This window comes from Excalfactoria chinensis, chromosome 5 (genome assembly GCF_039878825.1).
Source record: "Excalfactoria chinensis isolate bCotChi1 chromosome 5, bCotChi1.hap2, whole genome shotgun sequence".
Lineage (NCBI taxonomy): Eukaryota > Metazoa > Chordata > Aves > Galliformes > Phasianidae > Excalfactoria > Excalfactoria chinensis.
This window is the reverse complement of record NC_092829.1, coordinates 35,874,560-35,901,218: the sequence shown is the minus strand read 5'-3', so window position 1 is coordinate 35,901,218 and position 26,659 is coordinate 35,874,560. Positions and strand designations below refer to the sequence as shown.

General features: G+C 43.5%; 1 protein-coding gene across 2 annotated transcripts in view; it reads left to right on the top strand.

The window, feature by feature from the left end:
• The window catches only part of TSPAN18 (tetraspanin 18), a 107,515-nt gene that overhangs the window by 15,812 nt on the left and 65,044 nt on the right, over positions 1-26,659 (top strand). For both annotated transcript variants that reach the window (XM_072338652.1, XM_072338653.1), the window contains exon 2: positions 3,988-4,052. The gene's annotated coding sequence lies outside the window, so the exon portion shown is untranslated. The remainder of the gene's footprint in view (positions 1-3,987; positions 4,053-26,659) is intronic.

Genomic DNA, 26,659 nt, shown 5'->3' with positions numbered 1-26,659 from the left:
TGTGTGTGTGTGACATATCAGCCTCACTTCCGCGATTAAGTATGCAGTTAATCTGCAGATTAAATGCTAACCACAAATGCAAAATAAAATCCTCTACCATCTCTGAAGGTGCCCGTCATTCAGAGCTGGGCCTTTGGATGAATTTGAGAAGCAGGCTCCTGGCTGCCTGAAGAGGAGTGGGGACCTACAGCCTTGGGCTGTGGAGGGTGCTTCTCACATGGGAATGGGTTACCTTCTCTTTGATGGAAAACAGTGCAGGTGTTTGTTTTATTTACAGTTGCCTTGGGAGAGTAATTATTGTGCAGAATACAATGGGAATGTCTGACTTCTTCCTTTCTTAATTGCCTGCATAATTTAAAAGTCCCAGCTTTCCCTGCTGATAACTGAATGCAGAAAGAAGGAGCGCTGAAACACTGTTTATCAGAAAACACAGTCTAAAACCTGCAAGTTGTCTGTACTGGTTGGCAACTGATGGCCCTGTTTGTGTGTACTGGTCTTTTTCCAAGGTGAGAAGGATTTTAGATCCAGCCCATCACAGGTGGCAGAGAAAGCTTCTCTATTTTCTCACCTGGACCAATCTGTGATTTTGTGTCAGAGGAATGATAGTTAGGCATATTGAAGCTATTCTGCTCAGAGAGATCTCTGTAGTTATTAGAGCAGTCATTCTTTCCAACAGTTCCATTAATTCCTATTTCCAGACTCTGATTGAAGACTACCCAGGATAAGCACCAGCAGGATGGAGAAAATCTTTTTTCTGAGAAAATCCTTGGTTCAAGTTTTGCCTTGAAGTTAGGCAAAAAGGAGCTATGAACCAGTTTGCAGTATTCCAAATCCAGGTGCTCCGTCAAATTCCCAGCTGTTGGATGAGCTGTGATTGTTGCCCATGTGTGGCCTTCACTCATGGCAAGTGCAAGTTAATGTAATTCAGCTGAACTCTATCCCGTTAAAGTAAATGGGCTCCCTTCAGCTGCAGGCTAGGAACATGCACTTGGGGAGCTATCACAGCTTGGTTGGTGTGTGGATGGCTGTTACTGCATTGTACCACAGCTCTGCTGCAGCCTTTGTTTGTGTGGCCTGGTGACCAAGTGACAGGTATGGCCAGCTGCAAGGAGAGGGAAAGCTGAGTTGTGCCACCAGTTAGTGAATGCTGCCCCTAAATCTCATGTGGTTTGGTTGTATTTTTTTTGTGCATGGTTGTTTTTGGTTTTTTTGTTGTTTTTTTTGGGGGGGGTGGGGGGAGGGGGAAAGTGGTCAGTGTACTGAGTTTGGAATTGATGGAAAGAGTGGTTTGCCTTTTCCAGCAGTTATAGACTCCTCTTCCAATGGGAGGACCTATTGCCTGTAACAGGTATTGGTGCCAAACACATCTTTGTTCTCCTGGGAATGTGCTGGCCTGAAGGTCCCTATCTCCAGTCAATCCTTCAATCCTTGAGCTTTAAAAACAGGAAGGTTTTCACCCTCCCTGTTATATATAATAACTGTGTTAACTTCTAACAGGATTAAAATTGTCCTGTTAATAGCAGACCAAGCAGCTATCAGTCCTAATCTACAGTTCCTTTGTCTCTTGCATCAGAAAGAACTCTTCCCAGGAGTAGCAGAACATGCAGAATATCTTGCCCACAGGCAGTTCAGCAAATTTTGGCAGCATGGAGCCATGTACAATTTGGCAGCCATAAGAGGGCTTTAGAAGAAAATTGGAGTAAACTGGTGTTCAATAGGGTCTAAGGTGGTTTTTGCATTTGCAAGTTATGATTACAGTTTATGATTTTAGGCATTTGACACAGACAGCACCACTGCAGTGTTATGAGGCTGGGGTCACATGTACCTCTATACTCTTGTGATTTGGTGAGGCGTGCTGCTTTCTTCCAAGCCAGGTCTAACATCTTTAGTTACTGGCTGCTAAAATCTTTGAGGTTGGTAAGCCATCCTGCTCCCGTCATCTCCCAGAAATCATTTCAATTTGGCCTGTTTCTTTTTTTTCCCCAGCTCCAATCTTTCTCCTTTACTGGGATTCTCTGGAAACCAAAGTCAGGATGTGTTTCTTAAGCATACATGAGGTGTAACATCTGTTATTTGTGACACAGATCACTGCACATGGCAGAATATATGTGGAAATGCATGCACAGCCAGCTTTCACTGCACAATGAAGATCTGGTTAAATGGGAATTAGGATTAATGCTGGATTTAAGAGTCTCATAGTTGGCTGGTAATAACCTAATCTCCTCAAAGGCTGCAGGCAGGCTGGCAGCATTCAGCCTGAGGCCGTTGTTTGCAAAACCTGAAAGAAATTGAATTTTGATACTAAGAGAGCTTTAACCAGAGCCTTTCAAAATAGTGTATGCTCTTCTCATCCTTGTGTCAATTGGAGACGTTTAATTTGTTCACCTATGCTCCTGGATCTGATGGGTATTTTACTCTAATTTTTTTTTTTTTTTTTTTTCCCATGTTCTTTTGTAAGAGATTAGAGCTTATGACTGATTTTCTAAGTGGGTAAATTGCATTCTGGAAGTTGATATACCAAAGTCTCCATGTAGGCAGAGTGAGATATGTCTGTATGGGGCAGCAAGCACTATCTAGTTTGAAATGTCTCAGGGTGCAGAATGTCTTTTGGGTAAGGAAGCTCAGGAGTCTGCAGAGGTGTGGAGCTTCTGGTGTGTTGTGGTCAGTTCTCTCCTGTCTGGTTCAATTGTTTCTATGGTAGAAACCGCCTGTGAGAATTGAGTTGGTGAGTCTGGGCAGATCATATGAATCACTGCATTTGACAGCGGGTTTGGAGTAAAACATGTTTTGAGGTTAATTCTTGCTTCAGTTTACTGTGGCAGCTGCACAATTTTCTGTGTGGCTGGTCTGGAGTGAAAGTCAGACATTTAGTCATCTAAGTAATCAACATTTAATTGTAAATACAAGTTAAGGTAGAGTTTTGGCAGGCTTAGTCCTGCATTCTCAAACAAGATAAAGGGTGGTCCTGTGTGGAGCCAGGAGTTGGACTCAATGATCCTTATAGGCTTCCTGCAGTTTAGGGTGTTCTTGTATATCTACTTTTGGTTGCCCCCTCCCAGCCTTTTCTTGGATAGCAGTTTTGTCTGATTTTGCCTGAACTTTGATAGCTGATTTTTGCAAAATGTTCCATCTGCACTGCTGTTAGCAGTAGCCTGGAAGATGGTGTGCTTGCCCTCTCTGTTTTCCCTCTGCTTTAAACCAACTCTTCATTCTGTGAATGTATTCCCTTTGCAGAGGGTACCAAAGGCCTCTATAAAGCAGTGCTGTGTGGCACTGTCAGTTGAAGTTTCTATTAGGGCTGCTGAAGCTGGAAGATACAGACAATTTGTGTTGAAAGCTTGTCCTGACACTACTGATACAGTTCAGTATCTTTGTTGTCCAAATGACAATGTCTTATCTGTAGAGGTGATGATGAATAGGAACCTTTATCAAAACCTGAATCTACTCGGTTGTTTTTTATATGTCCACTCATTCGACCCCCACCTTGATGGATTTCATTTTGTTTTTGTTGCTTTTTGTTATTCCTCCTTGCCTTTCCTCTCACCACCACCTTGTGCCAAGCCTACTATCAAATGCTCCTCTTAGAACAATTAATCTTCAAAGCATCGGCCATAAGGGAGGATGTTTCTTCTGAGGATTCTTAAGTTTGCTATGTCACCTTAATGTCATTGGATGCAATATTGAGAAAGGCACTGAAAGTTCTGCCTTCCCAAGGGTGAAGGCCCACATGATGACTTGATTAAAATTTGAAAGACAGTGACTTAATCTACTGCTGCCAACGCCTTACTTCCCATTCATTTCAGAGAATATGCAAGTGTCAATTTAAATTCGGATCAATATAGTGGTTCACAAATCCCCCCAAAATCTCAAGTTTGTTGAAGGCAGGTTAATGGGAAAGTTGCTGCTTTAGTATGTGCTCTGTTTTTAGACACTATAATCCAGCTTAATCTTCTCTCTTTCAGCTCTGTTTCTTTTTCTCTTCCACAGAGATTAATGAGAAGAAAAAGTGGGTAAAGAGAGAAACCGAAGGAGCCTGGCACCCAGCAGTGAAGGTTAGTAGAGAGCTGTGTGAGCTGTCCCAGCACAAGAAGGTTTGTTTTGGCTAATTAAAAGCATCCAACTGTCTCTAGGAGACCTTAGCCCTCTGCAGGAACCAAATGGCTTGATTTAAGTCATGTCACAGTTCAGGGAAGAGCCTTGTGAGCATCTTAAAACTCTTGCTTTGTTCAGTAATATGAGTGGTTGGAGGGTTTGGTCTATGGCTTTTCTGGTGTGTGCTGTGAGGTGGCAAGGACTGCTTAGAACAACAGTGTGTAATGAGACAGAGCTGAGCCCTGGGGCAAGTGAAGCTGTGATTTCTAAACCTGTAAAAAAAAACAACTCAGGAGCACGTGCATTAATGCCTTAGCTCTCAGTCCTAGCCTCTAGTAAGCAGATAGGGGCCATTATACTCCTCTGGGCAGAAATTGAGATGAGGGGGAATATCTGTGTAAACATCTTGGAGAAGGACAAGCATGGTGACAGTGTTTTAAAAACAAACAAACAAACACCCTCTCACATAAGCAGAATGTTTCTGCCCCAAAATGTGAGACTTCATCCGGCATGAGGCTTTAAGTCGTCTTTGTGCTGACACGGGCATTAGTCAGAGATGTGTCCTGCTGCTAGGCTGAGTGTTTCTTGAAGTCAAGGAATTTATAACAACTATTCTGGCTGACGCTCATTGTGTTACACAAAAAGAAATGGTGCTGTGTGTGTTCTGTAGTAGCTGGTAGAAATGGATGGGTATGAGTAAGCTGTCTTGCTGATGGTACCTTTGAGAGTCCAGACTGATGGATCTTACAAATGCACAGTGGCAATTTGTTATTCTTTCTCCAGTGGAGTCAGCTCTGTGTAAGACAGAAAGGTCTGCCAAGAGACCTTCAGCAGCATGTGAAGCTGCACCTCAAAGCTAAGTGCTCAGAGCAGATCTAGCAGATGATGCTCTGATTTTCTGTTTTGCAGTCTTGCTTGTGCTAAACCAGCCAATGTCACCACAGCTAACCTAGCTCCATCAGCAGTTTTTCCTTCAGGGTTTCCCAACTGTGGCCAGAAACATGCAGCCACTGTGCTCTGACGTGCCTGTGTTTTGATACAGATGAATGTGGTTGGATGATCTGTAAACACTGTTGCGTGTTCTGTTGGTGAATGTGTGCAAGATGTTTGCACAGTGTTACTCATTTATTCCCCTAGTCTTTCCTGTGCTCCCTACAAGTTCAGCTGCCTCTATCACCCCTGATAAGTGGGTGTGTGATCTGAGACAGAGCCAGCAACTAGAGCTGAAGGCGGGAGGGAGTCCCACATGCATAGTTTGGGGGCAGCTTGGTTTCTTTTCTGATAAGCCCGTGCCTCTTGCGGCAGTGCTGTGCACGCTCCTCTTAAACTGTAATCATAATCCTCTTTACAGCAGGCGCTGCTATCCCCACAGGAAGCATTAGCAATATCACAAAGTGCGGAGACTTCATTGTTTTGCCCTAATCTGTGAAGGGAGCTGAGACAAGACAGAGGAAACTTTAACCTATTCCGTGCCTCGGTGGTAAATAATTAGTCTTTTACTGGCTGGAAGAATGGAGGAAGCCTCTTAGTATAGATAAAGTAAGTGCAAGGCTTGCAGGCTTATCTTGCTCTGTGGAATTCAGGAAAGGACATGTCCTTGAATTCGCCTGTCTGGCATGCCCCATTTTTTGTGTTTGGGAGAAATGAGTCTATTAAAGCTGCCCTAAGTGACTGCTGGATGTGAGGCACCTCTTGCCAGGAAAACACCATAGCTACGCTTTTGTTTGAGGACCCTGAACAAAAGGCTTTGGATGCTTAATAATGTGCAAATTTGGGTGGGTGGGAAATAGAGAAGGTTAATAGGGCAGACTGACAGAGGAGGAGCTGAGCTTGGCAGAGGAGGAGAGGAATGCAGAGGACATGGCAGCACACACAGGGAGGTAGAACAGGAGCCGCAGCCCCTTTTTGTCATGCTAAAGTTAATGTGTTCACCACCAGAAATTTTGGGGTAAGTGTACCACTGAAATAGCGGGATTTCCAGCCGTGGGGTGTGAGAGGCCACAGTGCGGCTCCACATGAGCTGTGGGTGTGCAAGGCTGTGCTGAGCACTGCCAAGAGCACATCTGTCGTACAGGGAGCTGGCTGTGACTGTGCATGTGGGTGGGAATTCACTTTGGGTCAGTGCTTTATGTTCAACAAACTCTTCTTTGCAAGCTGCCTGCCATAAAATCTGTCGTGTCATGCTTGGCTGTGTGCCTCGGGACAGGACTGGGAGTGGGGCAGGTGGTGAGGGGGGCCCGGGAGCCGCTGGTGGTGTGCATGTCTGTGAAAGTTCTGTAATCAAACCACCACAACAGGGGCAAAGAAACAAAAGCCTCTCAAAAGTGGCATGAGATAAGGATCTGGAGAATTTGCTTTTTATTTTTCTTGAGAGCCCCTGGAGGTGACTTCTTTTAAGGGAAAAAAAAATGCAGCTTTCAAGCTCTAGCCTTTTTTCCCTTTTTCTTCAGGCTTCAAAGGCATCTGGCTGAGAGCTTCTTAGGAACATTACATCTATGTGGGGCAAACATAGATTGAAGGAAGGACACTTCTTCCTCTTTTAAATGTCCAAAGTTTCTGCCTAAATCACCTTGAAAGTGCAGTAAACAAGACCCGACCTCAGTGGGCATGGGCGGCACAACATAGCAGAGGGCTGGAAGCTGGCAGTGGGCAGTGGTGTTATGCAGAGACATTCAGTTGTGACATGGGCTTTATTTTCCTGGTGCCTTAATAGAAAACCTTTTAATGGCTGTGACTTGAAATAAAATTGATTCTGAAATTGAAACTGAAGCAATTGACTGAAATGTTAACTTCTTGTAACGCCTGCCTGCCCATCCTCAAACTCAGCTTTGGCTACTTCTGTAGCTGCTGATGCCTTTTCCTTTTAATCTTAATCTATATGTATCAAATGGTGAAATCAACCCGTTTTGATTCTTGACTTTAATGTCAAACTACTGTTTCTTCCTTGTGTTATCCAAGCCCTCCTGGCAGTGAAGGGGCTTTGGACTGGGCACCTGGCATGGTGCATATAAAGGACAGAGCAGGCTGGAACAGGGGTTAGAACTCTGGAACTAGTTTAACACAGCTCCACTGGTAATGGGTGCAGATTTCTTGCTGATTGTGGTGTAAAGCTGATGTGTAGCATTGGTGAGAGCATTTGGAAATCTCTGCAATAGGATGTATGGACACAATCTGGTCTCAAGTGGTTTTATTCATAACTGCCTCTTTACATCTCAAAAGTGTAACTCAACTGCAAATGGCTTTCACACCAATTATTTCACTCTTCTTTTTGAATAGATCTGGGAGGAGGGCTGTTGTTTATCCCATTTCCCCTGTGCAGCTAAAACTCAGCTTGTGCTGAAGCTGTTGTTTCCTCTGCCTTTGCCATACTGAAGCCAAGGTGTGAGATGTGAGATTCGTCGTGTGGGTACCCAGGCTGACAGTGACAGTTGTCTCACTGCAGTTTGGGTGAGTGTAGTTCATCTTATGTGTTTTTATTTTCAACTAGGCTTCTTAAATGAAGAAGAGCAACATTTAGGCTACTGAATAAATAAGCAGAGCACCCTGGCTTCATCTTGGCTAATCTATTTAACCTTCATCAGCCCAAATATTTACTCTAGGCATTGAAAATCTGGGCAGGGTAATTTTGATGCTAAAACTCATGCACTGAGAATGCTGTAGATTGACTAATCCTGCAGAATTCCAGAAATCCCTGTCTGTGTAAATAAACTTCCTATGTGAAGGATTATAACTAAATAAATGCTGCAAATTCAGATCAGCAGGGCAGAAGTGTAGCAGTTGGCTCTCTTGTGTCTGCTTGCTTCTGTATTTATTTATTTTTAATAAGGATATTAATCTTAGCTTAAATAGATGTGTAAAGAAAAATGCTGTCATGTTTCAGGGAGGAAATTTACTACTTTGCCTCTTTGTTAGCAAGTTTTCTTTTTCAGGTTTCTGTCAGTTTGATCTGGTATTTTTTTATCTTTATTTTCATTTAATATATATATATATTTTTGGGGGGGTGGGAAGAGCAACGCTTCTGGTGAATGTGTTCTGGAGATCATTTTCTCATTCTTGCAATTGGCCAACATAAAGAGTTGATTAAATTGCTTTGAAGATCTAAACATTGTAGCCCAGTTGCTGAAGATCCATCTCGCTGTATTTCAGTTGCTGAGTTCTCAGCATCTGAACTTGCAGCAGCAAAGTTGGCACCCCTGGAAGACCGATCTGTTGTGTTTGCTGCAGGGAAGCCCCAGTGTAAACCTGTTGGTGTGGGTACAGTGTAAGCAGCCTCCTGAGCCATTTGGCTTCTCTCCTACTGCTATATTAATCATCTGTTCTTTGTGAGACTTGTTTCAAGTACAGACTTATCTGGGATCCTTATCTCAGGGGTGTTCTGTTAGTACCCCTTGATGTTGCCCTCTGTTATTTGAGATGGTTCCAGAGATGAGAAGGCTGTAAACACCTGGGGGAGAGGGATTAATGGCCCTGTTGTAAAGGGAGTAACAAAGAAAAAGGGTGTAAAATTAGAGATATAAAATCAAAACTGTCTCCAGAGAACTTCCCAGCAGTGTTGCTCATTGGGTTCATGAGAATGCCATCTGACAGTTTTGAGAATAGTAAGTGAAAATAACACAGGAGAACGTGTGGCTGGAGGGAGTTGTTTTCTGCAGGTAGGGAAGGCTCCCAGCCAATCTTACTCACTTCTTTCTACTTGTGAGGTAGAAAACTAGAAGGAAGAAATTGTCTGACTGTGGTTTCAGGAAGGTGTCTAGTTGGGAACCTGCGCCATGCATGACCACTTTGTTCTGGCAGATGATGGTCCCTGCTTGAAAGGGACCAGCAGGGGAAGAATTTCACCTGTTTTACTTGCCAGTGTGCTTCGTAGGCAAATTTCCCCTCTATCCCATGTTGCATTAGTCAGTCCTAACACTCAGTCTGAGGAAGAATCACTGCAGCTAGGCAGCTAATCTCATTTCTGTCCTGAGATAAGATTGTTATCAGAGTAATTGTCTGTTTTCTCCCTCTCCTGAGTCTAATCAGTGAGGATTGTGCCAGTACCTCCTGGAGCAGAGCAACTCAGATGCTGATTGCCCTCAAAAGAAAGAAAATCCTCAGTGTATATTTAACGTAAACTTAGTTTTGTTAGATGTTCACGGGAAAGTCGTCTGGAAATAACTTGCTCGGACACGTCTTGCCTGTTTCACAGTAATGTATTTTGTTCTGATTTAAACTTCTAAGTTCAGGCAGGCAAGTTCATGTAGTGCACGCTGTGGTGAGGCTTTCAAAAGACAGTGCTGCGTACCAGGGAAGCTGGTACTTTCCCAAGCCCTGGGATAGAACAAGTTCATGTCTGCAGAGAATGCATACTCTTAGATGTTGGTGTTCTGGCCAACAAATAATTCTGAACAATTAGTATTTTTTTTCCCCTCATTTCAAAGCAAATTGTGCTGGTGGGTGGATTTTGCTGGTGAGGATGAAGGAGGCTCAAAGATATTAATTTTTCATGTATCTTTCAAGTTGGGACTAGCACTTGTCTCTTGATGTGTCAGCCCAAGGAAGTGCATTGTTTGGTCTCCTTTTAGTCGTGTGTAAACTGTGCCTAATGCAGCACTTTGGTGAGATACTGAAATGCTATGTGCCCCCCCTGCTTTATGGATGAGAAAGCCGAGACACAGAGGCACCGTGGGCTGCCATGGGAGTTACCAAGGCAGAGCCGCATGCAGCAAGATCAGGAATTCTGCACCAGAGCCAGCAAAACTAGCAGCAACTCCTGATCCCGTGTCGAGGCTGTCATCTCCCAGCTCCAAAATCAGCCCAGTGCAGAAAGCAAAACGTGTTTTGTGTCCTGTGGTGTTGCAGTTACAGAGATGACGTCTGTCTCAATCAACCCTGTACCTCTGAATAGCTTAACGAAGCTCTATAGCTTCTGTGTGATATCTACAGCAAGCTTTAAGGGCAAGAGTGTAACACTGGAGAGTGCTCATAGCTGCTGACTTGTATGCCTCATGTATGAGAGACACTGAGACCATTCCACTCAATCAGGTTAAAAAGTCTGAATGAAGCTGACCCTTTCAGATACATGCAGAAGTCATCTTGGGACATAGAAATAAATTGGTATGGCCACAGCTGCCTCATGCCTAATGTGCGCTTGTCATGCTTACTGTAGGTACTCTCTGAAACGTTCACAGTGTAGTTTGCTGTTTCCATTAGACCTAAAATCATTAATTGCAATGGTAGCTTTGTGGCTGCAATGCCCCTTATAGAAGGAACCATAACCACTTTACATTTGCTGGATGACTTAACTGTTATTGCTCTCCTCTTCACAAAACGAGAAACAGAAATACACAGAGAAGGGTAGTGTAAAGCTGTATAGAAGCTATTTTTACTCTTGACTGTACCCCACTGAGGAGATGGTGGAACTGATGTTTAGAAATCTGCTTTTGGCTGCATCAGGCTGGCTGAAAAAAGAGCCTCAGGTAGGTAGGGTGCAGATCCACTTAGCTGCAGATGTGAGCGTCCAGCAGTAGAGCTCGGGATCTAGAAGGTTCCTTGGTTTGGACCATGGCTTCATGCTTAGGGATGTAATGCTGCCCCACCAGCCCTGTCTTCACCTTGTGTGGCTTTGTGTGGCTTTTTTGGGGGTTTGTTTTCTCTTTTCCACTTGAAGTATATTTTTGTCAGTCTTCGGTCCTTTAATGGGCCCCTGTGTTATCAGGCATCATGGCTATACATATATTAAATGTGCTTTGATATCTGAGTTAAAGTCAGTGTTCCCTGTTTGTGAGCAATTCATATTTCAGAACCTTGTCTCCAGCTGTTTTTCTGTAACAGCACTGAGACCAGTGCTGTAACTCACTTCACTGCTTCTGCTAGTATAGCACTTCTGAGCCATCCTCAGTTGCAGTGCTGATGGTGAAACTGTACATTAAGGAGCTGTTGGCTGATTTACAGAAAGTGTAATTTTGGAGACTAGGAGCAGCCTATTCTTCCTCTGGGAGCTGCAGTCCCTGCTAGCTCTCCTTCCCTAGTGTTAGCTCTGCAGTGCCCCACCACATGATACCCTCATGGGTCTGCTTCCTTGTCTCATGCAGCTCATAGCTGCACCCAGGCTGCTTAATGTTACCCTCCGGGCTGTCACCCGTGGTACTGCGGCTTTGGTGCTGTTTTGAAGCTGTAACTTAAATATCCCTCTGATAGTCTCTGCACGTTCTATCTAGGACTTACCTACTTATTTTCACAGCGGTGAATTGCAGCTACTCCTTAGAAAAACAACCCTTTAAGTCTGAATCCTATTCTGGTTTAGCCTCCCTTTGCAGTATCCTGTGCCAGAGAGGTGCAGGGCTTTTTAAGGGATCTGCGTGGAATGGTGGGATGCTGAGTGCTTGAGTTCATCACCAACAAGGGCAGGACCCTATAAACAGAGTATTCTCTTGTAAGAGGGGCCTATTGTGTATATTTATGAAAGTGTACCATTAATCCAAACATGAGTGAAGTAAGTGTAGCACGAACTTATCTCAAGTTACTATTACTGTTTCTGCCAGCTACCATAAAAAACTTTTTGAGACTCTATTAGCAAGTGAACAGAAGGGATGTCACAGAGTTGTCAGCTTGATCTCACCATGTCAGGAGTACATGACATGACTATGGCATTCCTGTACCCGAGCTGATGTAAGTGTGGGTCTCTCTCATGCATTCTCTGGCTGCAGTGCCTTCTTTTGGTAGCAGCTGGAGCTGTTAAGAATAATTGAGTATTGACCATAAACTAGTTCTGCTCAGTCATAGCAGTAGCTGCGTGTAGTGCAAATGGAGGTGATTAGTCTTGTTACATGGTTATTTTAAGACAGACTGTGTGGAGAGGTTTATCGGCAAGGCCAAGATGTAAGCCTTGTGCAAGCACAGTGCCACATAGCAGTAAGTCATAGGTATTTTGCTTGTAACCTCTTAGGTAGGCATGTTGTAAGAAGACTTTCCTCATGTTACTGGGCTTCAGTTATCTATGACAGTGATCTTTATTCAGTGGGATTAATCTCCAGAAACTCTGTACAAAGTATGGACATTCTTACATATATATAACTTTTTAATTAAGATCATGCCAGCTTGTAACATGGTGGAGGAAATCCAGCTGATCTCAGTGAGAGCCAAGAAAAACATCAGCCTGCTTTTGAAAGAGAACTTAAGCAGAGATGACTTAGGACATATGGCGGTGTCCATTGTGAAAGCTTCCTCTTGCATACAAATGTAAAAATAAGGAGAAAGCAGAGAGTTTTCTAACTAACTGCAAGGAGGAATCAACAGTGTATGAGAAAGAGCAGTGAATAGGAAACTGTTAGGTGATCTGGGCAGCCAGGTTTTGCTTTAAGGAAATACAAATGCAATCAGTGTTAGCTTTCTGGTTACTTTCTGGTATCGCTCCCTTTTTAGGGTATGGGTGGCTTGCTTCTAGCCTTGTTTGTAATTAAACGTATAGTATTTTGTATATTTTTATCTGGATCATGCTTTTGGGCATATCTCAGATGACAGATCCCAGAGAACTTTCCTTTCCTCTATTAAAAGTTATGTAGGGACCTAGTTTCTTCTTTTTTTCCTTCCCAAGATTTATTTTCCTTCCGGTGGTTCAGATCTGTCAATGGTATAATGCTGGTATTGATGCACGGCAATGCTCATATTTTAAGAACCATAGTTCACAGCTTGCTTATTGTGAAAGTGTTGTCTACTTCCACTCTGTTCCAAGAAATCTGTGGTAGAGAAAGTCTAGACTGAGCTCTGCCTTCCTACCTATATGCTTTTTCAAGTAGAAGTGTGATGGTGACCATTATATTTAAGGCTGGTGCTTTTCCTAGCCCTGTGAATTCTCCACTTTGACCCAGAAGCTCCCCAAGAACCTTCCAGTGGGTGCCCTGGTCAGCAGATCACTCCTGCCATTTTGCTGTGGTGTATCTTCAGCTCTCACTGCATTTGATGAGATTGGTACCTGAGCAAGGGCTGTGGTCACCCTATTCAGTAAGAAAGACTGACAGCTAGCTGGCTTCCTGATGGCTTTTTGCTTTGTGTTTGCTGCCGCTTCCATCATTAACAGCACTAAAGTGGCATAGGGTGAAAATCAGCACTAATTTGGGAGCTTGATTGCCTCTGTAATAAGCTTCTGTGTTATTCTTTGGCAAGAGCAGCAGCTAATATAAATTTTTTTGCTGTCACTTCTGGATGGGCCGTGTAACAGCATCACAGTTAATCCCTCAAAATTGTGTTCCCTTGTAAATCCCTCTTCACGGATGAAGTGGGTGCAATTAGGCGGAGAGGTCCAGAAGTGTTGGAACTAAATAAAAAATAATTAAAGCTCTGAAGGACAAAAGCCAGTCTGCCTGTGCATCACAGGGTGGTGTGGTATCTTCTTGCCAGTCAGCTCCAGAGGATACTTTTCGGCCACAGTGTTCCTGGGACTTGTTTGGCAGTCACAATATATTCTGAGCTGACCACACAGAAGTTCATCATTTTGTATGTGCAAGGTAGGGGGTCCTAGGAGTTACTTGAAGCTGCTTGTGTCAGTTCTTTCTCATTTCTTTTCTTTCAAGTACACACAGAATATTTAATATCGTTATTCCTGCCTGAGCCCTGGGAAATCAGAAGAAGATCATCAAGAGTCTGGTAATAGGCTAACAAAATCCCCAGCATATTTAATTAGAGATTATTCTTTTGATGTTTGGGTTTATTCTGTTGCTTGTTTTTTATCAGGTTACTCTTGGGTAACCTTCTGTATACTGAACAACTTCCCTGCCTTCATCAATGTCAAAGGATTGTCAAGGTTTGAATGTACTAGCGTGATTAAATTACTTTCATTGTTAAGTTTTAATGCTAATATTTTGGAGGATAGGGTAGAGAAAGTGGAAATACTACCTCTGTTGTGACAGTCTGAGGACTATAGGGTGGCTGACTTTCTACACTTGTCTTGTAGCCCAGCTTAAAACTGGAGCCTGCTGAGGGTCCATGCTTGTCTCCTTCTATATGGGGATGATAACAAGTAACTCAGTTCCTGTTTCCCCCTTTCTGCAAACCTTAATAATATATGAAAATGAGGTGCATTGCTGTTCTCATGGAACACAAACTGTCCTTTCAACCCTGCTCTATCGTTTTCCTGGGAAGCTGAACAAGTGTTACAAAGTCTATCCTGAGCATGGCACAGGTTGTGCAGCCAGGTGCCAGACCAGACACTGAGCCAGAAGGATAGGAAAATGAAGGCTAAGAATTCACTGATGTTGGGTTTTCTTGGTGTGTCCAGGAGGATGTTTTTGTTCATGAATACAAGACCTGGAATAAATCACTAAATGGATTTTAACTAATGGTAGTTTTGGTCCATTTTTTGAGTTTAGGGATGGACGAATAATGCAATGCAGCATCTTGTTGTAAAATGTGTCACCAGCCAGCAGCTAGAGCCTGCAGGCCTGGAAGCCTTGGCAAGCTTAAAAACAATGAATTATAGTTGATATCTGATGCTTAAATATGGACAGTGTTAACCACAGGAATCACAGGAATGGTTTGTTTCCTCCTGATGTACCAGAGTTGCTTGTGGTGTATGTCAGACTGCTGCTTGGGGTGGCAGAGAGAATTCAGCTGTGCTGAACACCAAATGGTTTGAGTGGTGAATAGCTGCCGTATGCTGAAACCATCATCTCTTGCGAGGGATGGGGTTGTGAAGTAGCTGACTTCTGGAAAGAAAAAAAAGAAAAGAAAAGCTTTCTGCAGATACTTTTTCCCACCCAACAACAAAGGTCTTGTTTGGGAATGCTTTTTGGCTGTGGTCCTCGTGACCCCCCTGGGAAATGCACCGTGCATTTGCTTGCATTCGCCAAAGGAAAAAGCAAAAGTAACACAGCTGTAGTGATTTACTACAAAGTTTTGAGGCTAATTGCCTCATATGTTTAATTAATAACTGACACATTCTGTCCCTCAAAGAGCTTGGAGAACTTCCATCTGGACCCCTGGTGATTACAGCCTGGAAGCCATCCCTGTAATTAAGGAGTGGGCTATGGGAGGCCTGTTCCCATTAAAGGCAATTATTGTGGCTGCTACTTTTCTTCTTACTTTCTTACAAAATCACGGAGGAAGTAGGGCTTAGAGGCTAATCGGACAGAAAACCTTGACTAAAGAGGTGCTTTGTGTTGGCCCATGGCAGAATGATGGGGTTACGTTTTGGTGCCAGCACTTTCAGAAAGCGGTCAGGAGGCAGGTTCTCCAAAAAGCAAAGGGTCTTGTACCAAATAGAAACATTCATTGGTATTAATCAACAGTTCAAGGAGCAGGTTTTTGCAAAGAAGTGGGCAACTGAATGTTTCTGCTGTTATTTATTTCTCTTTCTTGCTCACAAGTTGAAACTTTGTCAGGCTTTGACAGCTGCTCATCTGCAGAGCAGGGCTGCTCGGCAGCCCCCGGAGCAGGGGATGCTGTGTCTTTAAGCCTTCCGTACAGTGCTGAAATGTTATGACAGAGCATCTCACAGGGGGATGCGGTTCCCATGGCAACCCCACACTGTAAGATAAGCAAACTGGATTTTTTTATTTTTTTATTTTTTTTTCCTGAGAGGTTCAAGAGCAAGGAAGGAATGAGGCGATCTGTCAGCGGGCGAGACTTGAAAAGAGGAAACCGTGTCCATTAATCCAGCAGCCCTGGCTGCTTTGTGTTTTAATTAGTGAATGTTATTACGGCAGACAGCATGGGCGCCTCGCCCTGTTGTGGGTTTTTGAGGGCTTTTTTGTTTGTTTCCCTTTTTACATCCCCAATTAAAAAGGAAAAAAAAAAAGGAAAAAAGGCTTTAATAAAAGCTTTACTAAGGCATTGAATGAAGGTCCAAAATAACAAAGCCTCAGGATCTCTATCCCAGGGCTTGTATCCCAAGCTATGGATGAGAAAAGCTTCCTGTTAGGAATGAATCTGCTGTTCTCAAATTGGGTGCACCTTTTTGGTGTGCTTTGTCTGCCTTGACACTCATGCTTTGCAAAATGGAAATCTGCCTTACCCCTGTTACTTCCACAGCCATGGCAGCAGGAAGCAAAGCAATAGAGTTACCTCATCCTTGTCATCCCCAGCCTACCCAGGTGCATTACTTGTTGCAGAACTATTCTACCTTCTTCTGCCTAGGGCAGTGGATACCTTTGGGTTCAGCAGTGAGCCCTTAGATGAGAACTTCTGCTCTGCCCAAATGCTCCACTTGTGAGAGGCAGGGCAGTGAGTGGGCAGCTCCCACTGGGCTGAGTAGCATCTCAGCACACAGGGGATCTCCTATAGCAGTCAGTGCACCAGCTGGGTAGGGAACCACACTGGTCTTGTGAGTGTGCTGTGCGTAGGAGTTTGTTGTGGAAAATATTTTGACAGTCTTTATTATTTTAAAACTTTTCTGTATGTCACCAGACAATTAGAGCTAAAGTAAATGTTATCCCAGCAGTGGTCTTGTCTGCTCAATTCTCTGCCCAACCCTTTTGGGGTACTGCTTTCTCCTTGAAGGGAATTAAAGCCCGCTGTAAATCTAAAGGTGGAATGAAAGGAAATCGTTCTAGTCCTATGAGGAATGAATATATGAAAACTGTTCTTGACTACTGTACTACTAATAGCAATGTCTTAGGCTGTGTTTCATGGGGTGGTGCTTACAAGGAATTCTTGTCTTTACTTTCCTACCAATGCCATCTTCAATACCCTTTCACCAAGATATATCTGTTTATGTTTTTGCCAAATTGAGGTGTAAAGTCCAAATGTGGTGATCTATTTCTCTTCTAGTTTGAATTTTCTCTGCAGCGTATGAGATGGAAAACTAATACCTATGACTAAGGACAAGAACTTTTCAAGGGCAGAGGGAGATGTGTGTCCGTTTCACCCTCTAGTCACTCACCCCTCAAATATTATATTTGTTTGTCCTTATCCTATTGTTTCCTCATACCCTGTTTGGCCATTAGCTTTGTTGGGGTTTTCATGAAATCCCCAGAGAGATGAATGTAGCAGATAGGAGAGAGTTGCTGCTCTATATCATGTACATGTAAGGAGGGTTGGGAGATTCCCCTTCCCTGCAGTTTTCTCCATGCATGTTCTCTGCTGTTTCTCTTTGCCTCTGCCTAAGAAGAAAGGAGGTGGCTTTAAATTGAATGAGCCAGGCAATATCAGCATTTAGCTAAGAAACCTGTTCTTCACAGAACAATTCTAATCATCATTCAGGTGTCTTACAAGTTGAAGAGATCTACAGAACTGCCTGTGATTCTGTGATTCTGGAAAAACTGACCAGCCAAGGAGAAACTGATGGCAGTGGCCCCTGGACAGACACATTCCTGCACATAAGAACTCTCACATCAGTCTCCATCAGGACAGCATCCATCTTTTTCCATCCTTCTCCTGACCCACCTCTCAGTTCAGCACTCAGTGGGATTTGTGTTGTAGGGACTTCATCCTCAGGTGGGAAGAAGCAGAAGCAATACAGAGAGGCTGTGCAGCCAAGTGAATCAGGAAATCTGTGGGGAAATGGGACTTGTAAGAGAGTGTCTGACAGGAGCTGCTCTTTCCCCTAAACCACTGAGCTTTTCCCCTGCACTGTGATGAGCATCAGTGGGAACTAATTCTGCAGGACAAGGAAACACTGTGGTACTGAGATCTTGTGTGGTGCTGCTGGCTGACTCTTGCAGGTTGAGATAGTTCCCTCACTGCCTGAGGTTGCTTTACTTAGAAATTCTTTCTAATGAGCCCAAGCTCTTGAAGAAGAGTTCAGCAAAACAAATTGCAGATTGAGGAGGGCGAAATGGTTTCATAACCACAGCTCTGGGTTGAAGTGCTTTCTCTGAAAATTGCTTTCTCCCATGGGTGCAGTCCACGTAGCAGGAATAGCTGCTAGCAGAGCATAGAGTTGGAAGCCAAGGAACTGCTGTAATTTGTGGAAATTCAAGGCAAGGGCAAAACTGTGTTTAGTCCCTGCTGAGTGTGCCAATCAAATGCTGTAGCTGATGCTTAAACACAGTTTTGTTTCTTTGGATACCAGTCTTTCTTATTTTCTTCTCAACATATGGGTGAATTCAGGACTTTGGTGGCAGTTTTATTTACTTAATATTTATATTTACTTATTATATATATATATGTATATATATATATATATATATATATATTTACTTAATATTTTGATTGAAACTCCCTCAGTGTCTGGAGATGATTTTCTGGCCTGCATGCACGTGGTAGGTGAATGTCTGTCCCGGAAGCCATTGAGATACAAAGTCTCTATAGATAGAGTGGTAACAAATGTAACTCACCCTTCTCTTACTTACCAGACTAACATTTTCCTTAGGGGGGAAAAAAAAAGACAAAGAGCAGGCTGGGTTGGCTCTGGTGTTCTCTTACTGCCTGGCTGTGCCCTGGCTCATCATGGAGTTCATGGAGAGAACGTGTGTGAGACACCACGGTCCTGTAGATGCAAGAGAGGGCACAGCCTTGGAGCAAGCTTCTTTCGTTTGTCTTTGTATTGAGTTTGCTGGTTCAGCACACGATGTGCTGGTGCATCCTGTTTACATTCTGCTCTGTTTCAAGCTTCCAGCATGATTCAAGAATGTTACAACTGTGGATGCTTGCAATAAAAAAACTATTTTCATATTCTTCTCCACAGAATAATCTTTGGGTGTGGAGTATGCCAGTTGCAGTAACTTCAAAGCTTTTCCTAACATGCAGAAGATTTTTTACTTTATTTTATTTTATTTTTAAAGATTAAAAATAGCTGGGAGCTGCATTTGTGTTCTACAAGTTCTCATAATAGCATTAAGTTTTATAAACCTCTCCAAGCAATTTCCTTCAAAATTTCCCTGTCCAAAATACCTAAAGCACATCAATGTGTGTGTGTGTGTGTGTGCCTGCTCTTTACTAAAATGCTATAGAAACATTTTGATCCTCATCCACAAATTAAACTGGGTGAAGAAAGTTAGGTTGGTATGTTTGATGATGTGAATGAAGGATGTGTTGATGGGGAGCAGAATAGGAGCAGGTATTCCTTCTGAATAAGACCTCAGCATTCCAGTGCAAGCAGTGAATGAGTTTGTTACTGAAGCAACATGCATCAAATCCAAGTTGACTGTGAAACTCTCTGGCCTAGCCTATTGTTGTTGTCTTTGTTGTCATTAAATGTCACACACTGTTGTGCAGCCAGACCAGGAGAGTTTTCCAATCTACAGTTTCATAAATCTGAGGGAAATTGTCCTGGCTTTGCAACCCCTGTAGCCTTCTATTACATCTGTTTAACTAAGTGGGCTGTGGCCTCTGCTGTGAATTTCTCTCTTTCTGAATCACGGAATGAATCAGAAAATGGCCTAGGTTGAAAAGGGCCAAAAAGATTGTCTAATTTCAACCCCTCTGCCGTGAGTGAAAAACTTCCTCCTAATATCTAACCTAAGCCTCCAGTCTCAGTTTAAAACCATTCTCCCTTGTCCTATCACTGTCCACCCTCATAAATAGCCATTTCCCCTCCTGTTTCTATATTTTTCAAGTATTGGAAAGCCACCATGAGGTCTCCCTGGAGCCTTCTTTTCTCTAAGCTAAACAAGCCAAATTCCCTGAGCCTTTCTTCATAGGAGAGGTGCTCTTGCAGGGTGCTCCTGGGGGTATAAGAAATGAGGAGGCCCCAGCTGGTAGCAAATGGCCTTGGGCTGGTAGCTTGGAGAAAAAGGAAATCAGAATTTCTCTGAAACAAATGTTTTCTTTTGATTGTTCCAGTTGATGTTACTTGTAGGGGCAAGAAGTTTTCTTCTGAAAGACCAGAAACCAAGACTGCATTTTCATTGTCTTTTAAGCTGTATAAGGTCATAAAGGTCTTGGAGGAGAGATAGCTATCTGAAAAGGAAAAAAAAGCATAGCTTTGGGAATTGATCCTGAGTTCCTTACTGCCAAGACCAATCTAGAGTCAAGACATGTTTTAAGTTTAGTAAAATCCAAAGACCATTTTTCCTCTGAGTTCTGCTCAGCTTGAATTTCTGGTTCTGTGGGAGGTGGGCTGAGACAGGGAGCATGCCTGCCTTTGTGCGTGCTCACTGATTACAGTGTTGTAGTGCTCAGCTCCTCCCAGACCTCTAAAATCATTGTAAGTAATTCAGTTAAAGTCAGCACTTGTCATCCTTAGTTTGCTTAGATCTAATCGTTCTTTCCAGAATTGTTTGCTGGATTGCTTTCCATGTCTAACCTTATTGTCCCCGTTAGCTCTTTATGCTTGTTTGACAAATCTGATCTCTGCCTTCCCTTCTGCAAGGACAGGCATCCTCAGGGGCTGCTGCTTTGTGGTGTGCAGCTCACCAGCAGGCGTCCTAGAAACCTGTGGAAAGATGCTTGCTGCTGCTAGAGGATGCTTGAAAGAGATTCAGGTTTAATGGGGATGGAAAGTAGGTTTTCTTGTCAGGATGGTTTCCTTGTTCTCTCAGTTTTCTGTTGTAAGGACATGAAATTCGCTGTGCTGGAAAGAGGAGGTCTGCTAACTCTAACTGGTGTCAGTAGACAGAAATTGCTAAGACAAGCCTAGAGCAAAGGGTATGTGCAGTGCTTTGTGCCTTGTGCAGCCTGTGCCGTGGTGTCTTGCTTAAGACATTTTCCTCTAGGCTTGTAAGATCACTCTTGGCTCTTGTTATTTTCTCAGAACATGGTGAACTGTTGTACAGGAAATAGTTCCAGTTTGGTGCCTCAGCTGTACTCTGGGGACCTGTTTTTTCCCTCTCTCACTCCCAGAGCAGAACTGACACCACCAATGCAAATGGAGTCACAGGGCAAAGAAGCTGAAGTCAGCGAGAAGAAAATCCAGCCTATGTTCTGTATCATATACACATTTAAAGCTATTCTCTCTGGACTTGTGTATCCCTTTCTTTGGGGATTAGAAGTATTCTACAGGCACACACAGAAGAGCTAATGTCTGCCTCAGTGGGGAGAAGTTTGATTCCCCACACTCCCAGTGTATCTGCAAGCATAATTTTACATAATTTACGTTCCAGTGCACAGTGCTGTCATTTGCCACCTTGACTTCTAGCGTGCTCAGCACAGCTCAGTCAGCTGAAGCATTTCTTGTTGCCATCAGAGGGAGAGGAAACAGCCTCAGCATGCTTTTGTGGAGACCTCTGGAGAGCAGCATCCCTTGTGCCTGGCAGAGTGTCCTTAAGGGACTAATCAGCGGTGCTGCCTGCTTGGGCTTCAACTTCTTATGTGAACTTCTTACATGTATATTCAAAAGAGCTATGTCCAATGTTCAGATTCCATCCCATGCTAGCACATAAATGTATGTTTGCAGCTAGAATCCCCCAAGTCTGGAGCACCTAGTGGTCACACTGCAGGTTCTCTGCTTTTGAGGCAATCCCATAAATAACAGCCTCCTTACCAAAGGAAAGATCAGCATGCTTCAGGCTCATCTGATTCCATGTGAGCTGTACTCCATCAGCTCCAAATACTCTTTGAATGCTATTTTCTTCAAAGCTCTTTTTTGAGTAAAGTGATTGGGATACTGGGAGAAATTACTGTGGAACAATTGTTTTCTCCCTCATTTTGGTTGATAAAGTTTGCAATTCAAAATGTTTTGATCAGCTTTGTTTTTAGAAAAGGCACCCAATATAGATGTGTTCTCTCTAGCATGGAAACAGTAAAAGGATACAGTGCTTTGACAGCAGTCTGCCTGCTGACTGCTGCATGTACCAAGTGTCAGGATGAGAGTGATGGCCTTAGAATGTAAATCCACTGAGGCAGGAAGAGTGCTTTCCTTTGCTTTTCTACAGTGCATCGTGCATACATTGTCTGTGCCAAGCCTGAATATTGAGGGGCTTACACTGGCAGAGAGATCAGGCTCTTGCCAACCAGTCTGAGGCAGGAGTGCTCCTGGTTGTTCAGCTCAGTTTGAGCCAGCAGCACATGGTTTGTCTGAGCTCCTTGGCCTTTTTTTCCCCATTACTTTGAGCCCTAGGAAGATGAACTGCTTTCTGTGGAACTTCTGTATAGTGGGTATGTTTTAGTTTAAAACCTAGACAGTCTTGGAGCTGTAGTGTTTTGGTTTGGTTTAATTTCTCAGAAGAGCTTTTGGCTAAAAAATATCAGCTAAGCTTGTGGCCTGGGGAAAAAAAAAAAAGCCACAACACATTATCACTAAAACAAGCAAATAATCTCTCCTCCTCATTCCTACCCTTTGTTTTGAAGAGGATGATGTCTGACAGGGCTTTGAGTCTGTTCAACATGTGTACATCCAGAAGGGGACAGATCCTTGCAAAGCTTTGCTCCCTGCTTTGGTGCAACAGGATGTTTCCAGACCAGCTGGGTCCTGTTCACAGCACCAGTGCTGTCCACCTCAACACAGAGACAGCAGTGATGTGCATTCTGCCACCTGAGGAAGTGAACACCATAAGGAAATCCTAATTTCCACCTCTCAGCTAGATCTCACAGTGGACTTGTTTGAAAGGCTGTCTGCTGCAGTTCATATCCCCGGGGCCTGACTAGAGCCGGATGCAGAAAGATTAGGGATTCTGCCTAATCCAGCTAGAAACTCTGACAGTACCCAACAAAAATGATTCCCTGGCTGCTTTGCAGGCTTTTCCTGGCTTCATGCAGGGATTTGTCCTCTGTGACTGCCATTCAATAGAGAGCTGCAAGTCTGACTTAGTTCAGTGAACAGTTCTGTGTTTCACAGGTATTTGGGGTCTCATTTATTATCAGCTGTGCTTCATTTTGGAACCACGATTGAATCCCAGGAATATAAGGTTCTGTTTCCATTGTGGAGGAGAGTTTTGTTACCATACGTGTGGTGGCAGGTGGTTTCTGGCAGCACGGTTTTCCTTCACATGTTTATGATTTTTGACCAGGTTTATGGCTGCACTTTGTAAAATCCTCTTCTCATTATGCTAACGCACTTCAGAATTTCAGGCTCTGTCACCTTTTCTTATTATCTCATATTTCTTTTTCTCCCTCGCCACCTCCTGTGGTCTCTGCTCTGTGTGGAATGAGTTCAGTTGCAGTTGCCTGTGCCAGGTTGCTGCAGGTTACCAATGCAAAACCTGATTTGTAGAACAGCCTGGAGGAGAACAAGCTGTAACAGGAAGGTAGTGGGGATGTTTTTTGGGAGCCTGACAAGGTGATGGTTTCTGCTCCCACCTTACTGTGATATGTAAAGAGATTTTATGCTTCTTTGGTTGATGGAGGAGGTTGCAGCTCTGAGAGTTTCCTGGCTTGGGCAGAACAGGCTGTGCTTGCAGATTTGTTGGGTGCCATGTTTGTTTGTTTCCAGAAGGAAACACAGGAGAGAGAGAAAGCACCTACCTTTTGTTAAGAATGCAAACTTTAAAGCTTGCCCTTTGGCCTTGTGATGAGGATTTTGTGAGGTTAGAGGCACACGGTTGCCTATCAATGCCTTTTGTTCTAAAGAGATTGAGTCTAAAATGCAGTTCTTAGAAATAAATCTTGGGGACCTGAATTTCTTAAGGGAAACAAATTATTCTCTCGCTTGCTTTCTTCCCTCACTCGTCCTGTTTCTGCTGGACTAAGGAGACAAATTAAATTGAGACTAGACCTCTAGAGTTGCAATGTAAGGAAATGAGAAGACCCTCTTTGATCCCAAATGCTTAATCAAGAAACGTTTGCTGGCAGCGCAAATGGGATTTATTTGTCAAGTCCCAGACAGAGGCCAGCAGGGCCTGGAAGCAAACAAAAGGAGGAGGTACAGCACCACAAACTTGGATTCAACGTATTCACTGTTAATCTTCTTTTGCCTACATAAAGTGAAGGTTATTAACCTGACTGCAAAAGGACCTACTGGGGAGTTAAGTGTCACGTGGAGGGGATTATTACATTTTGAAAAGAATTCGTGCTGCTGACTGTAACATAATAAATGTATTAGGTGCCTCTTTAGATCTTCCCTAAGTGGCAAAGAGGCATTGATCACCCTGTGTGATGGGGGCTGGGGTGCTTGTTTTTGATGTTTTAATACTGACTCAGAAATAAGAGCTCAGAGTTGTTAATGAAAGAACTTGCATTTTATTATTACTCATTTTTCTGCCTTGAAGAGACCAAGAGGGAGTTGGTGCGTGGAGGGGTGAGAAAGAAATCATTAGCATCTTCAGCTTCGCACTGCAGATTAAGGCGGGGGAGTGAGGCTGGTGGTTTTTAAGCCTCTCGCGTATTTTCCAGGTGAACTCTTTAACTTGATCCCTCTTTTTACTTCTTTTTTTGTCCTACCAAAGGGCTTTTCACTCATGGATTTAAAAGGTCTTAGAGTTGAGCAGAAATCAGAAGCTGATTTATTGCACAAGTATCCTTAGCAGGCATATTGGCCTAAGCCGTATGAAAGTTATTCTAAAGTCAATCAATTTTTTTCCTTCCATTTTCCATCTGAAGAGACGTGAGTTCTCATACCTCTGCTTCACTTGCTCCTTGCTCATTTCGTAGCACTTCACAGCATTCTCAGTGTAAGAACAATTTGCTGATTGTCACCAAATGAATGTCTAGGTTGGGAGGCTGGGGGGGGGCAACTGCAACATTATTTCCTACTTATCATTTACCTTGGTCTTCATGTTTTGTTTCTCCTGTCACTCAGTACATAACAGGAAAACCTTACTGCAGTTGTCAGGAGCAGGGGGCAGATCTGAACGAGGCTGTGCTGTGTCAAGGGAAGGAAGGTGGTGGATGCTGTGTTAGGGCACAGAATAAGGGCTAGGGGAGACCTGTGAGGTGTTTGCAGATGTGTGTTTAGTGGAGATGTGGAGCAGAGATCCTGGATGCTTATGAGCACTGAAGATCTCCTGACGCACGTTGCAGCAGCAAGCACCTCAGCCAGAGCATTCGAGGTAATTAGTCAGTCTGCCTGCGTTCCTCCTTCAGCCTCAATTAATTATATGCTCTCTTTAACTTCTTGTCAGAACCATTTTGTAGCGGCGTTACATGATGTTAACCAGCTGCTACCTGCTGCTTCCATCGATACTTTATAAATACTGTACAAGGGACTTGAAAGGCCAGCCTCAAGCTTGTGAGAGCAGGCTCTGCTCCTGCTGCTCTTCTGCCTCCCTGAGCACTTGGTCTAAGGAAGGAATGAGAAGATGCTGTCTATGCTGCTGGCAAATACAACATTTACAGCAGGCAAATGGCTCAGTATGATTCAAGGGGAAAACTGCTGTTTCTGGTGTTTATTGACTGAAATACAAACACAGGTCAGCAATGAGAAGTGCGGGTGGTTTCAGCTAAAAGAGCTGTACTGGAATACACACTGCAGTGGCAGCTCCTTGGGCAAGGCTTACGGGGTAGAAGGTTGTATCTTTTATTAGGCCTGTTGATATTGCTGAGGGAGGTGACCTTTTAAACACGCAAGTGTTGTTTCTCATATCTGAAATAGAATCGTCAGCCTTCAAAACTAAATAAATACATGTCGAGAACACTTCTCTGAGTTTAGCAAAGTTATGTTAATGACTTCAACCATCTGTTGGAGAAAATGTAGTTGTGAAGCTGGGATGAGTTAGGGTACGTTGGTAGAGCAGAGGTAATAAAGTTGTCTCTCAAGGATGGCATCAAGTGGCTGTTGTAAAGGTCTCTGGAGAGCAAGTTTTAATTACTTGCTTTTAAACAGTTACTTTTTAGAAGTCAGATTTAAAGCAATAAGTTTCGTGGAGGGCCCAGAAGCAGTGCTGTACTGATTCAGCACCATCTCCATGTGGCATCTGTACCAGAGCCACTTCAGATTGTTGAACCTTACACTTAATGTGTAGTATATTTGTGACCAGTCTCCTAACCTTTTCAGTTACCTTCCCTCTGCCTCTGAATTGCAAAGACATTAGCCTTGTCTGAATGCTTCCTTATACCACGCAGCTGTGCTAATGCAAGTTGTAATTTACCTTTACTAGAGCATCTACTCCCAGGTAATCTCATGCGAGCCAGCAGAGGTACAGTCACAGGGAAAAGCAGCATTCAGCAAAAAATAACCATCTGCTTAGACTGCTGTGCTGCTTTTCTGGAGTTACCAGGTTGCACATGAGGGCAAGTTCATCTGGTCTAGCACCAGATCTAAAGGAGAGAGTGCAAGTGTTTGAGACTGTACTGTAAGTCTCATGGTTATAAACATCCCTCCAAATGTCTTAATTTTTTGGAGGCAGTGGAGATGAGATGTTGCACTCTGAAAGGAGTTAGGAGTTAGAAACCTATCAGGAGGGACACATAGTGGAACCCTGAATGAATGAAGGTCTGTGACTCCATGAAGAATAACAGTGCCCTCAAATTGGCTGGGAAGAAAGGGGTACCCACTTCTGCTGCTCTAAGATTTGACAAGTCCCGCAGCTCTTAGAGAACTCTTCGGGGTTCTTGGAGTATCAGGCTCTAGGAAGGCATGTTCAGTGTTGTGTTTTTCAGTTGGACAGTAGTGACAAATCAGGTACTTTGAGTATTTAAGGGCTATAGGAGTTTTGTTGCACTGAGTTAAGACACCACTGATACTCTGCAGAGTGAAATTATTACTTGGTATGATCATCCACAAGAATGAAAGCAAATAATGACATTATTTCATTTGGTGGCCCTGCTAGGCAGGGGGGTTGGAACTACATGATCCTTGAGGTCCCTTCCAACCCGGGTCATTCTGTGATTCTGTGTG